Here is an 11,494-nt window from a genome sequence, read left to right on the forward strand (position 1 = left end):
CAGTTTGTCTTGGGGCAAAGTTCTACCTGGCTGTTGGCCTCTGAAATTTACAAAACAATTTATCTGATTCCAATATACAAAGGAACAGGCAAAAGATAAACATTTTCATTACCATACAGAGGATCTGGGAGGGAAACATGCATCACTGGTACCCTACAGTTCCAAAAACCTGTAGGGTACACTTTATTATATTTCAAAGTCTTTGAGTCATTCTGTGTGTATGTGTGTGTATTTTTTAATATATTTCTTATTTTTAAAAAACAGATTACATAAATGTTATATAAAAAGCAAAGGGGATTTCCATATACCCTGCTCCTTACATCCCCCACATTTTTCCACATTAACAACATCCTTCAATTGATTAACACATTTTGGAGCATTGTCACTAAGCATGGATTATAGTTTACATTGTAGTTTTCACTCTGTCCCACACAATTTTGTAGGTTTTGGCAAGAAATCTGTATCTGTCATTGCAATATCATTCAGGACAATAATATGTTTTTTCTTTTCCCTGGGGTCTCATGGTCCCACCCTTTCCACAGGCCTGCCAAATGGCCATTTTCCTGGTTCCACACTTATTGAGCATCTGGGTGATGGCTCCAGAACTCACCATCCAAGAATGTTAGGGCAATGGCCACACTTTACCCAATCTCTTGAGTATTCTCAACCCCTTAGTACAGTGATGGGGTGGCAACAGTCTCCCTAAACTCTCAAGTACATGCCCAACTCTTTCAGAGAATTAGGCTGGCAACCTCACCTTCCCTCATCTATGGGAGACATGCCCACACTTCTCAGACCTATGGAGTGTTGAACTGCAGAATGTTCTCCACCCTCTCTGTAGCCTGGGGCAGCAAAACTCTCCCTAAACAGGATGGAACATCGACCTTCTTCAGCTGCTGGGGAAAACTCACTCTTTTGGTACACATAGGTGGGTTTCCTCTCTTGGCCCAAGGAGATGTCTTAATTCCAGACCTCACTTCCATGGTTTTCCTCTTAAAACTGTTTTCCCTTTCATCTTTCCCCTCCATGTCCCTTTTAGTCCAGGCTGACAGTGTTTTTCTTCATACAGCTTTCTCAGTAAGCTTGTTGGTTTAGCATGCTGGAAGCAGGGGACCAAGCCATCAGACAATAAAACTTTCCACAAGTCTTTCCTAGATAGCTGCATTTTCAATCCTGACTTAAAAGTTCCATGTTTAGTTAATTCTTCAAATAGGGAACTATCTTCTGGGGGCTTGATTGCCATAGGCTTGAAATTTCTAGAATGAGTTCCTATTTTCTTTGTGTCCAAGTCAGCTATCATCTTATCTCTTTCCTCTAACATTTTGTTATAAGCTGCTGGGATAAGCCAGGCTGTATTTTCCACATTTAATTTGGAAATGCCCTTCTCTAAATGTCCAAGTGTGTAGATTTCAAATTCTGTCTTCAATATACTATCAGGAGTCAATCTTGCTAAGTTCTCTTTGGCTTTAAAACATGGATCACCTTTCATCCAGTTTCCAATAATAGTTTCATCATTAACTTCTAAGGCCTCATAAAAAGTCTCTTTAGCATCCATATTCCTACCAAAATTCTCTTCAAAGAAATCTAGGCTTTTTGCATCAAGCATCTCACAATTCCTCAAAAAAAAAAAACAAAAACCCTTCTCCATTTATAAAAACTTTCCAGCATTTTGGTAATTGCAAAAGCACCACCACACTCCTGGTATCAAATTCTGTATTTGCCAAAGGGGTGCCATGAGAAGTACCAGAAACGTATTCTTTCATAAAGGGTATTTATTTGGGGTAGAAGCTTACAGTCACAAGGCCCTAAACAGTCCAACTTAAGGTACCATAAATGGTACTTTCTCACCCAAAGTCATTTGCCACATGCTGAAGAAAGATGGTGGGTGATGTCTGCAAGGGTTCAGTCTTCTTTCTTCTTCTTAAGGCTCCATGGTCTCAGCTTCTTCTGTACTCAGCTAAGGGCTGGCATATGGCTTGTCTCTCAGGCTTTCTTAGATGCTGTATTCTATTCTGCTTCAAGCTATCGGGTTCATCTCTCCTCCCAGGGCCTCTGCCATATCTATGGACATATGTCTCTTCCTCTGTGTTCTTCTTCCTCTGTGTTCTACTTCTTCGTTCTTAATTGAGCATCCATTTACATAGCCCATCAAGGGGGCAGGGACTGAAACCTTCACACCCTAATGGCATGGTTAAATCAAAATGCTAATTTTGATTCCATAAAGTGAATGTGAAACCTCTGAATTTAATAAAAAGGATTGTCACTCCCAGAGAAACAGACCAGTTTACAAACATAACATATATCTCTTTTGGGAATTCATAAATAGTATAAAACTGTCATGGTGGACCAGCAAGTATTTGAGGAAATTCTATAATATGGGAGATAGACTGCAAAATCAAATACACAGGTATTTAAAAAGGAACTCACAGGAAACAGACAATTCATGTGCAGTAGAAGACAGTCTACCTAAAATAAAAATTTAATATCCTTAGAGGGAGAACAAATGATACTGCATTCATAAAACAAGACCAAGATTCTATAAAATAGAAACAATCTTAGAGGAAAAATAGTTACTAAAATTTAAATAATGAGAGCTGAAAAAGTATTTAATATGTTTCTAAAGATAAGCAGGATGATTCAAAGTAAAATAAAATTAATAAAAGGGGAAAAGAGATATGAAAACTAGAAAATCAGTTAAAATGGCTAAAGCTCTATTAATATGATTTCAAAATGTCATATATTTGTGGTTTATATTATGGCACAGGCCAATTCCAATTTACATTTCTCTTTTAGTTATGGTGAACTGGGCTGCAGCAACAAATTGACCCAAAGTTATAATGAATTAAATGTAGTTAAAGTTTATGTCTTATTCAAATAACAGTGTAGTTTGTTTCCAGATCAGCAAGAGTGGGGACAGACTTCAATTCATGCATAAATTCAGTCCTCAGGTTGATCAAAGTTCTGAATATGCAATAAACATGTCACCCAGAAATAGATTTGAATATTAAGTGAAATCTTGGGAATATTCTATGAGATACACTTGGAAATTTCACTCATCATTCCACTTATGTTCAATTGGCTATCACTTAGTTATGGACCTAACTATCATAATCATCCTAGGATCCACAGGATGGAGGAATAGAGTATGGATTAGAGTGCACTTACTGATATTCTACTATGGAACTATTGTGATTAGTAGTGGAAGAAAATGTAGCACTGATGTGGAGAAAGTGGCCATGGTAGCTGCTGAGGGGAGGGAGAGGGAAGAAGAGATATGATGTGGGGGCATTCTCAGAACTTGGAGTTGTCCTGGGTGGTACTGCAGGGACAGATGCTGGACATTGTATGCCCTGCCATGGCCAACTGGGTGGACTGGGGGAGAGTGTAAACTATAATGTAAATCATTATCCATGTGGTGCAGCAGTGCTCCAAAATGTATTCACCAAGAGCAATGAATGTCCCACAATGATGAAGGAAGTTGTTGATGTGGGAGGAGTGGGGTGAGGGGGTGGGGGTATATGGGGACCTCATTTTTTTAATGTAACATTAAAAAAGAGAGAGAGAGAAAAAGGCTGGGAAATATATATTCAGAAAAAAGGAAAACTGATTTTTATTGCAGTTGCTTGCACATTTCTATTTCATGCCATATTCTATTCTTTGGAGACCCTACTAAGCCTTTGCTCTTGCTTTGCTATCTCCTTCATCTCAGTCTCATTAATAATTCAGCTTCATAGATCCTGGTGGTAGGGAGGAAGTTGAAGACTCCACAATGTTCTCTGCAATAGCCATTACCAGAGCACCCTAAATAATGATGTTAAATTCACTCATTCTGACCCACTTGGGGGAAATCACCAAAATGCTAAAAGGAGTAAGAGCAAGCAAAACCAAGAACTTAGGTGTCATAGTCTCTATTTGCAAAACCCTAATTTGAGCATCTGATAAATTCTGTTAGCTCAAGCTCTTTAATATATCCCCGAACTGCCAATTTGCCCGATCCCATCATTATCAACATAGTTTAAACTACCATAATTTTTATGGAACAATTGCCTGGTAACAATTCTACCTGTTTCCATTTTTGCCTCCAATGCAATCCATACACAGAAAACAGAATAAACAAATTTTTAAAAGTCTCAATTAACCAATAAGTAAATAAACTTAAATAAATATATAGAGATTAGTTAACTTCATGTCACAACAAAGTTTAGTCACAGTTTATGTATTAACAGTAAACCATAAGGTAAACCATGGACTATAGCTAATAGTACAATTATAAAAATATGATTTTATCAATTGTAACAAATGTACAATGCAAATGCAAGGTTTTAATAATAGGGTAGTATATGGAAACACTGTATTTTATACACGAGTTTTCTGTAAAACTACAACTTCTCTAGTAAAAATGTATATATGTAAATGAGTATTTTAAATTTGTATATTTACATGTAAATTTATATATTTTGAATTTGAAGATAGTTTTATATGTATTTCTGTATATCTATATCTATCTTTTTTTTTCTCTCTCTCTCTCTCTACTTCTACCCCCTCTCTATTCTTGAGTACTACTCCAAATAGAACAGTGAATTTGGATAAGACCTTTTTCTGGTGGCTAATTGCATGTGTCACCTTGGCTAGTTTATGGTGTACAGTTTTTTGGTCAAGCAAGCACTGATCTGATTGTTACTGTGACGGTATCTCAAAGATGGGTTAGTATCTATATCATTTGATTGCACATATGGGTGTTTGCATCTACAAACAACAAAAAAGATTGCCCATAGAAATGATAGAGTTTTCCTCATCTAATCAGTTTTCTGATTAGTAAGGCAGAACTTAGGATTTCAGCAGTCAAAAAGTTTGTCTATGTCTGCATCAGTCAGCCTATTTCTCCTGCAGAATACAATTTCAGCTTCACTGGAATTTCTAGCTTGTGGCCTGTCCTATGGAATTTGGACTTGTTAATCCCTGATCACGTGAGCCAATTCCTTTAATATTTATATATGCATACATATCATATTGGTTCTCTTTCTCTAGAGAACCCCAATACTATCTTTATAACATCAGAGTAGAGAAATAAATCTCAGACAAAAAAACAAAAAGAGCAAATCATAATGACAGTAGAAAGTTTACTAAAGTAAAACCTATCCCCAAAAGACACCAAAATTAAAATGCAAACTATGGTCCTGTGATTTATATTCTCATTGAAACACTTAAAACTCATTTGTATGCAGAATATATGAAGAACACACTCAAATCAGTAAGAAAATGAAAATAACCAATAGAAATATATGCAATGGCAATTCATAGAACAGGAAAACTGAACTTCTTTTAGCTGTTTGAAAAGGTGCTCAACATAACCTAATCAGTGAAATGCAAATTAAAGCAATAATGAGATGCTTTTTCACAAACATCTGATTGGTGAAAATTTAAAAGGGGAGGAATGGGAATTATCTTCCACTGCTGATGGGAGTATAAATTGATCTCCTTTGAAAATCATTTGGCTATAGCAAATAAGTTGGACAAACACATTTCTCACAACTCAGTAATCCCACTCCAAGAATTATACCTTATTGGAATATGTATAGATATGTACAAGGAAATATGCATCATTAATCACCACAGCATTGTTGGAAATAAGAAAACATTTGAAACCACCTTGTTTTAATTTTCTAAAAGCTGCTAGGAACAAAATACCAGAAAAATGTAGGCTTATATAATGGGAATGTATTAGGTTAAAAGCTTACAGTTCCAAGGCTTTGAAAATGTCCCAATCAAGGCATCTTCAGAGATGCTATCTTACCCAGGGTTGGCTGCTGGTGATCCTGGACTCCTGCCATGTGACATGGCACAATGGTGGCCAGTCTCTGCTGAGGTATCTGCCTTTCCCTCCAAGTTCACTTTTCCCTGAGCTCCACTGTGGGTGCTCAGGCATATGGTTTGTCTCGCCCCTCTCCTGTGGGCCTCATCTCTCTCAACCTCTCAGGGGTCTCTTTCCATGCCTCTATGCTCCACTGATTCCAGCTTCTTGGGGTCTCTCTGTTTCTGCTGCTTTTCCCTGCATGTCTCTTCTGTCAGCCCCTCATTTAAAAAGGACTCCAGTTAGAGGGTCAGGACCCACCCTGGGACACACCTCACTGGAGCAATCTGACCACAGTGCCCCAAACCCACAGTTATGGATGAGCTCCAAGAAAATGATCCTTTTTGAGATCCAGAAACAGCTCCAACATGTCACACTCACATCAATGGAAAAAAGCTATTTATTCATACATTTTAGTTAAAATCTATGCATTAGGATCAGTCATGATCATTTTCTTCTCCTCCTCTCTCAAACTCTCCTTCATTTTTTCTCTCCTTTTACCTCTTTGTGCTGCATTCAGATCTAGCTTCCATTTCATGAATTCTCTCTTCAGTGGTGTCTACTATTTAATCCATAAAGTTTTTAACTTCTATGACTATTTCCATTAGATTTTGATTTGGACTAATTTGATATTACCATATATTTCCTCACATTTTCCATTCCTTATTTTATACATCTAATCACCTTAAAGAATGTGGGTTTTTTTTTTTCATGGCCTCTCTTGGCTAGCTGTATTCTGAGAGGTTCTTAGGGATCTAAACCTGTTATATGTTTTTTCTCCTAATTCTTACTAGAGTTATTTTCCCATTCATTTCTTAATTTCATATTGTGAGCTCAATTTAGTCATGGCTTGATCTATAGGAATTATTTAAAAATATAACTGCAATACCCATTTTCTCTAAGAGCACCACCAGTTCAGATTCACTTTTTTTAAAAAATTTTCTTCCTATCCCTTTTATTTTCTTTAAGATTTATTTTTATTTACCTATTTCTCCCCTCCCTTGTTGTTTGCACTCACTGTCTTCACTGTCCACTCTCTGTGTCTGTTTTTTTTTTAAGGAGGCACCCAGAATGAAACCCCAGGCTTCCAATCTGGTAGGCAAGTGCTGAACTGCTTAACTCACATCCACTTCTTTCTTTTATTTTCTAGTTTTCTCTAATCTGCATGCAACAATTTTTAATTGAAAAAAATGTTTGGCCATTTTGTGGCTCTTTTTTCTCTTCAGCAGCTTTGGCTCAGATTCACAAGCCCTACCCAGCTCAGGGAAGGGGGCAAATAAAAACAAGGAGGGCAAGTGTCTGCCACCCCCTCTGCTGCAGCCTGAGGGTCAAGGAGCAGGGGGAGGTGCAAATGAACTGATGACCCTTGGTCTCAAAGTCAGAAACCCAGATTCCTCAGGTTCCTGTGAAAGGAGAGAGCCACACCCACAGCCCAAATGGGTTCACCTGCTCCAGGCACCCCAAACAGAAGGAGGCCAGAGCTCACAGGTCATAAACACAGGGCTAGGAACCGAAAGAGCCACTGCACAGCTCAAAGGGTCATACTTCCTCCCCACAGCACTAGGCCAGGACCAGCACTGATGCCTGAGAGGGGGTTGGTGTGCAAGGCCCCAGGAAGCCCCAGGGAGCCACAGTCCTGCCCTTAGGGACTATGGCAACAGGCTCCAGTCCCAGGAAACAGTTTAACAATGCAAGGGCTATAAACTTTTAAGTATTTAGGGGAAATGCAAAAGCCAAATATGCTAAAAGCTTATCTAGAATATCTAGAGTCCATGCTAAAAGCTTACCTAAGATGTAGAAGATACATATGCTAATTGAAGCCTATTGAGAACTGAAACAAAGGGACCATTTGGCCTTTCCTCTCTGTATAAAAGACATTTGAAAATCTTGTTCAGGGCTCGGGATTCAAACAGAAAGCTCCCGAGTCCGGCCAGCCGTCAATAAACCAGTTTTCCTTCTCAAAATCATTCCTGAGTCCTGGCCTCCTGAGTCCTGGCCTCTCTATACTCAAATAATTGAACTTCTCTCAAATTCTACAACATTTTTGGCGACTCTGGTGGGACAACAAACGAAGGCCAGAGACGGTAGCATTTTGCTGCCCCTTCCAAATCCCCGAGGAAGCCGGGAGGACTCGGGTGAACCCCAAATCTGGGCGCCCCTGGATTAAATTTAATCCAGAAAAGATGTGGGCTCCACCAGAATCTTCCCGACAAAAATCGAGGGCAATGGAAGAAGGTCTGAAGAGAAAGATTCTGGGAACGAAAAAGAACTCCGAACATGGAAGAAGGTAAGACTCCCCGGGTGAGCACAGTCTGGAAGTCCCTAGCTTTAATTGCTAGGAAGGGGAGGCTGATCACCTCCTGAGAGAACCCTAGTAGCCCCAGAAGGTTGGGGGGAAGCCGTTCTCTCTAGGCTTGGGAAAAGGAGAAAAACCGGGGAAAAGCCCTGGTGTTTTGGGTTTGTCTAACTGCATGTTAGAATCTGGTACTGGTCTTATATCCACTAAAGGAGTGGAGTCTCGATTTTAATAGGAAGGACTATTTATAGGTTCAAGTCCTAATGTCCTGGAAATTGGTCTAGATTAAGGAAAACAAAACTTGGTTACAGGAAAATGGATCGGCTTTTCTGGTGGAGCTTGGTCTGGGTGTAAAGTTTAAACAGTGGAAAAAGTCTAGCTTTTGTTATGGTGCTAATTTGTGAATGAATTCGCTTTATACCAAATGTTAAGTGTTCTGGGTTTGTGATGGCTGTGGGGGCAGCCATGGTGAAAATAAATATATAAACTTGTGGGACAGATTAGTGACCTTTGTGCTTCTGTCTGTGTCAGCTCAATGCTAGTGTTGGAGTTGCATCCTTATGTAAAGTAGAATTACAGCTGAGCTGGAGCCCTCCCTTGCCATTGGCAAGGAGGTGAAATGGTTCTGGGGCAAAAGTTGAGGAGTCTGTATGTTTGAGGAGTCTAGATGTTTGTGCATGCTCTGCTGTCTTGTCTCTGGTCTGGCCCTTTGCCGGGGCTTGGAGGCCATCTGTGTCCACGCCACAGACCCAAGTTTGTTGGGGATGTCCCAGTCAGGGTGGCTGGGTCCCCGGGAGAGTTGCCAAATTTGAGTAGTCTGCCCATTTTGGCTGAAAGCTGGAAAGAGGGGAGCGGCTTGCCCCTTTCCAGTGAGTCCACCCTTCTATTCATAAGCCGCATTCCTGTTTGTTGTGCACCCGACTGCCTGGAAGGGGGGAAGTGAAGGGGGTGAAAAGCAGAATCAGAATAAATGCAGTAAAGTTCCCTCCTCAGGGTGTCAAAGCCAAAATACGTTTGCATTCTGCCCAGGTTCTTAGAAGGTATTGTAGTAACTTTAAGTAAGAGAATGTGTTCTGTGAAGGTAAAATTTGTCTTAAAGGTATAAATAATTATAAAGGTTTTACAAACCATTGTTTAAATTAAGTATTTAAATGGCAAATTGCAGAAAGTCATTATTAAACAAAAACTGAATTGATAATAATAATAATAAAAGGTAATTTTATAACAAATTTATTTGGCAGCCAGCCTCCCGTGCCAACTTGCTTCCAAAGAAACTGTTTCTGGTATTACATGCTACTAAGTATTTAAAGTGAAGAAAAGTTCATTATTTTAACAAGCTTGTTTAGTATTAATGGCAATTATATGTTGTAAGAAGTTTGCCTGGTAACTTAGTATGTGGGATATATGGAATGTGTTTTTATTGTTAAGGAAACAGAAGATGACTTTGTCATTAAAATCATTTATAAATGCATTTATATTATAAAACAGTGGAAAGGTAATAACTGAAATTATAGCTGGGTGAATTTAGCTTGAAATTATTAAGTGCAAACTCTAAACTTTACCTTTCCTTAGCTTATGGTTACTTCAAGGCTAACCTCACCCTTTGCCTTTGCCTATGGTTATTTCATAATAGCTTCTGCCCCTATAGGCCAGAGAGGAGCTGGGACATCACTGTCTCCTCTCCTGGTATTAGTAACCCTTTCTCTCATGAATTCAAGTGTAAACTAAATAAATTGCTGCCTGCTGGAATAAGGTTAAATGACCACTGGAGTTTTATTATCTCCAAAATCAAAAAGGAGGGTGGAGGGGGAGAAATCTCCTGCCTTGACAGTCAGTGTTCCTAAGAATGGCAATTCATGAGAGAAAGCAGTCTGTCTCCCTGAAGCTTCAAATAGCCTCAGTAAATATATATAAAATTAATCTTGTTGCTTATCCAAAATTCTGCTAATTTCAAAGTAAAATATAAAGTTCTAAAACAAAATGGTGCTAAGGCATTGAGAACATTTTGGTTATTACAATCCATTAAGTAAGAAGGAAAATTCTTGTGGTAAACTGCATGGTCATAGTGCAAATTAAGGAAAGTTTCAGGAGTCTTTGAAATGTTTGCAGTCACACTTGTTTTGTAAAGATTAGAAGTTTAAAGTAATTAAAGTTATGTTTTTGTCTCAAACTATTTATATCTGCCTATTTGCTCCAATTGTTGAGGTTAAATATGCAGTTATATAAGTAATATGTATTTCTGGACCCCTAATTAATTAAGCTAAACAGTATGTAAAATAATGCAAATTATAAGTAATATCAATGAGTTGTGTTTGTGTCTAACTCTTTGTGTCTGCCCATTTTAAAAAAAATGCTCAGTGTATGTCTTCATACATCAGGATAATATCAAATTAACAAATAAAATTCTTAAAAGAGGTCTATTCAAATTGTTAAAAATTAAATATGCAGTTATATTTGTAAATATTCTTAAAGCCCAAATTAAACTAAGCAGGATGAAAAAGTCATAGAAATCTGATTATAGAAACAATTGGGAAAGGGCCTCCTTTTTGCAAGAGCTTTAAAGGCAAGACTAGGTGTAGCAGATTAAATCTATCTACTAGGCTAGGGAATTAAGAATCAGTTTGCCTGGTAATTTCCCAGTTTAAACCTTTTGTCAGCTATAAAATGCAAAAAAACAAAGATTAGGTTAATTTTCACATAAGGAAAATGTTGATGTAACCTCGTGGCCTGCTGCCTCAGTCTCCCACTCCCGGGTTGGACAGCAGTGGAGGAGACCAGTTTAGGCCAGTCCTATGGGCAGTGGAAGGATGCCCAAGAAGTAGCTAAGTTGGTGCCATTTCGGCACTAAATTCTATTCCTTATTTGACAAAGGGGAGCAGGTAAAAACTAAAATGGTTGGAATGTGATGGAGGAAGCAGTTAAATCAAACTTTTGCGTGGGAAAGTTAAATCTCAGATAAGCTGTAACTTCTGAAGTATCCAATCTATGGAAAAACAGAGGAAGAGCTTGCATGCTAGGCTTAGGGGTATAAATTGTGTCATTTTAATTTGTTTGTGGCACCAGCCATATGTGACTCTGCACCCCTTCTTGCAAGATTGAGAATAAATTATTTTCTTCTCCACAATCTGGTGAGCCTTATTTTCTTCCAGAAGATTTCTTTCCAACAAAATAAAGGTAATTAGTGGCTCTATTAACAAATTTCAGTAAGTAAAGGAAAGTCCATAAAAACTATAGAGAGATCTTTCCTGGGTTATGATTTTAAAAAAATTAAGTAATTGTGTAATGTGTTTTAAAACCTGGTAGTCAGTATGCATGTGTTTTAAAACCTGGTAGTCAGTATGCTTTTA

This window comes from Dasypus novemcinctus (assembly GCF_030445035.2).
Source record: "Dasypus novemcinctus isolate mDasNov1 chromosome 8 unlocalized genomic scaffold, mDasNov1.1.hap2 SUPER_8_unloc_1, whole genome shotgun sequence".
Lineage (NCBI taxonomy): Eukaryota > Metazoa > Chordata > Mammalia > Cingulata > Dasypodidae > Dasypus > Dasypus novemcinctus.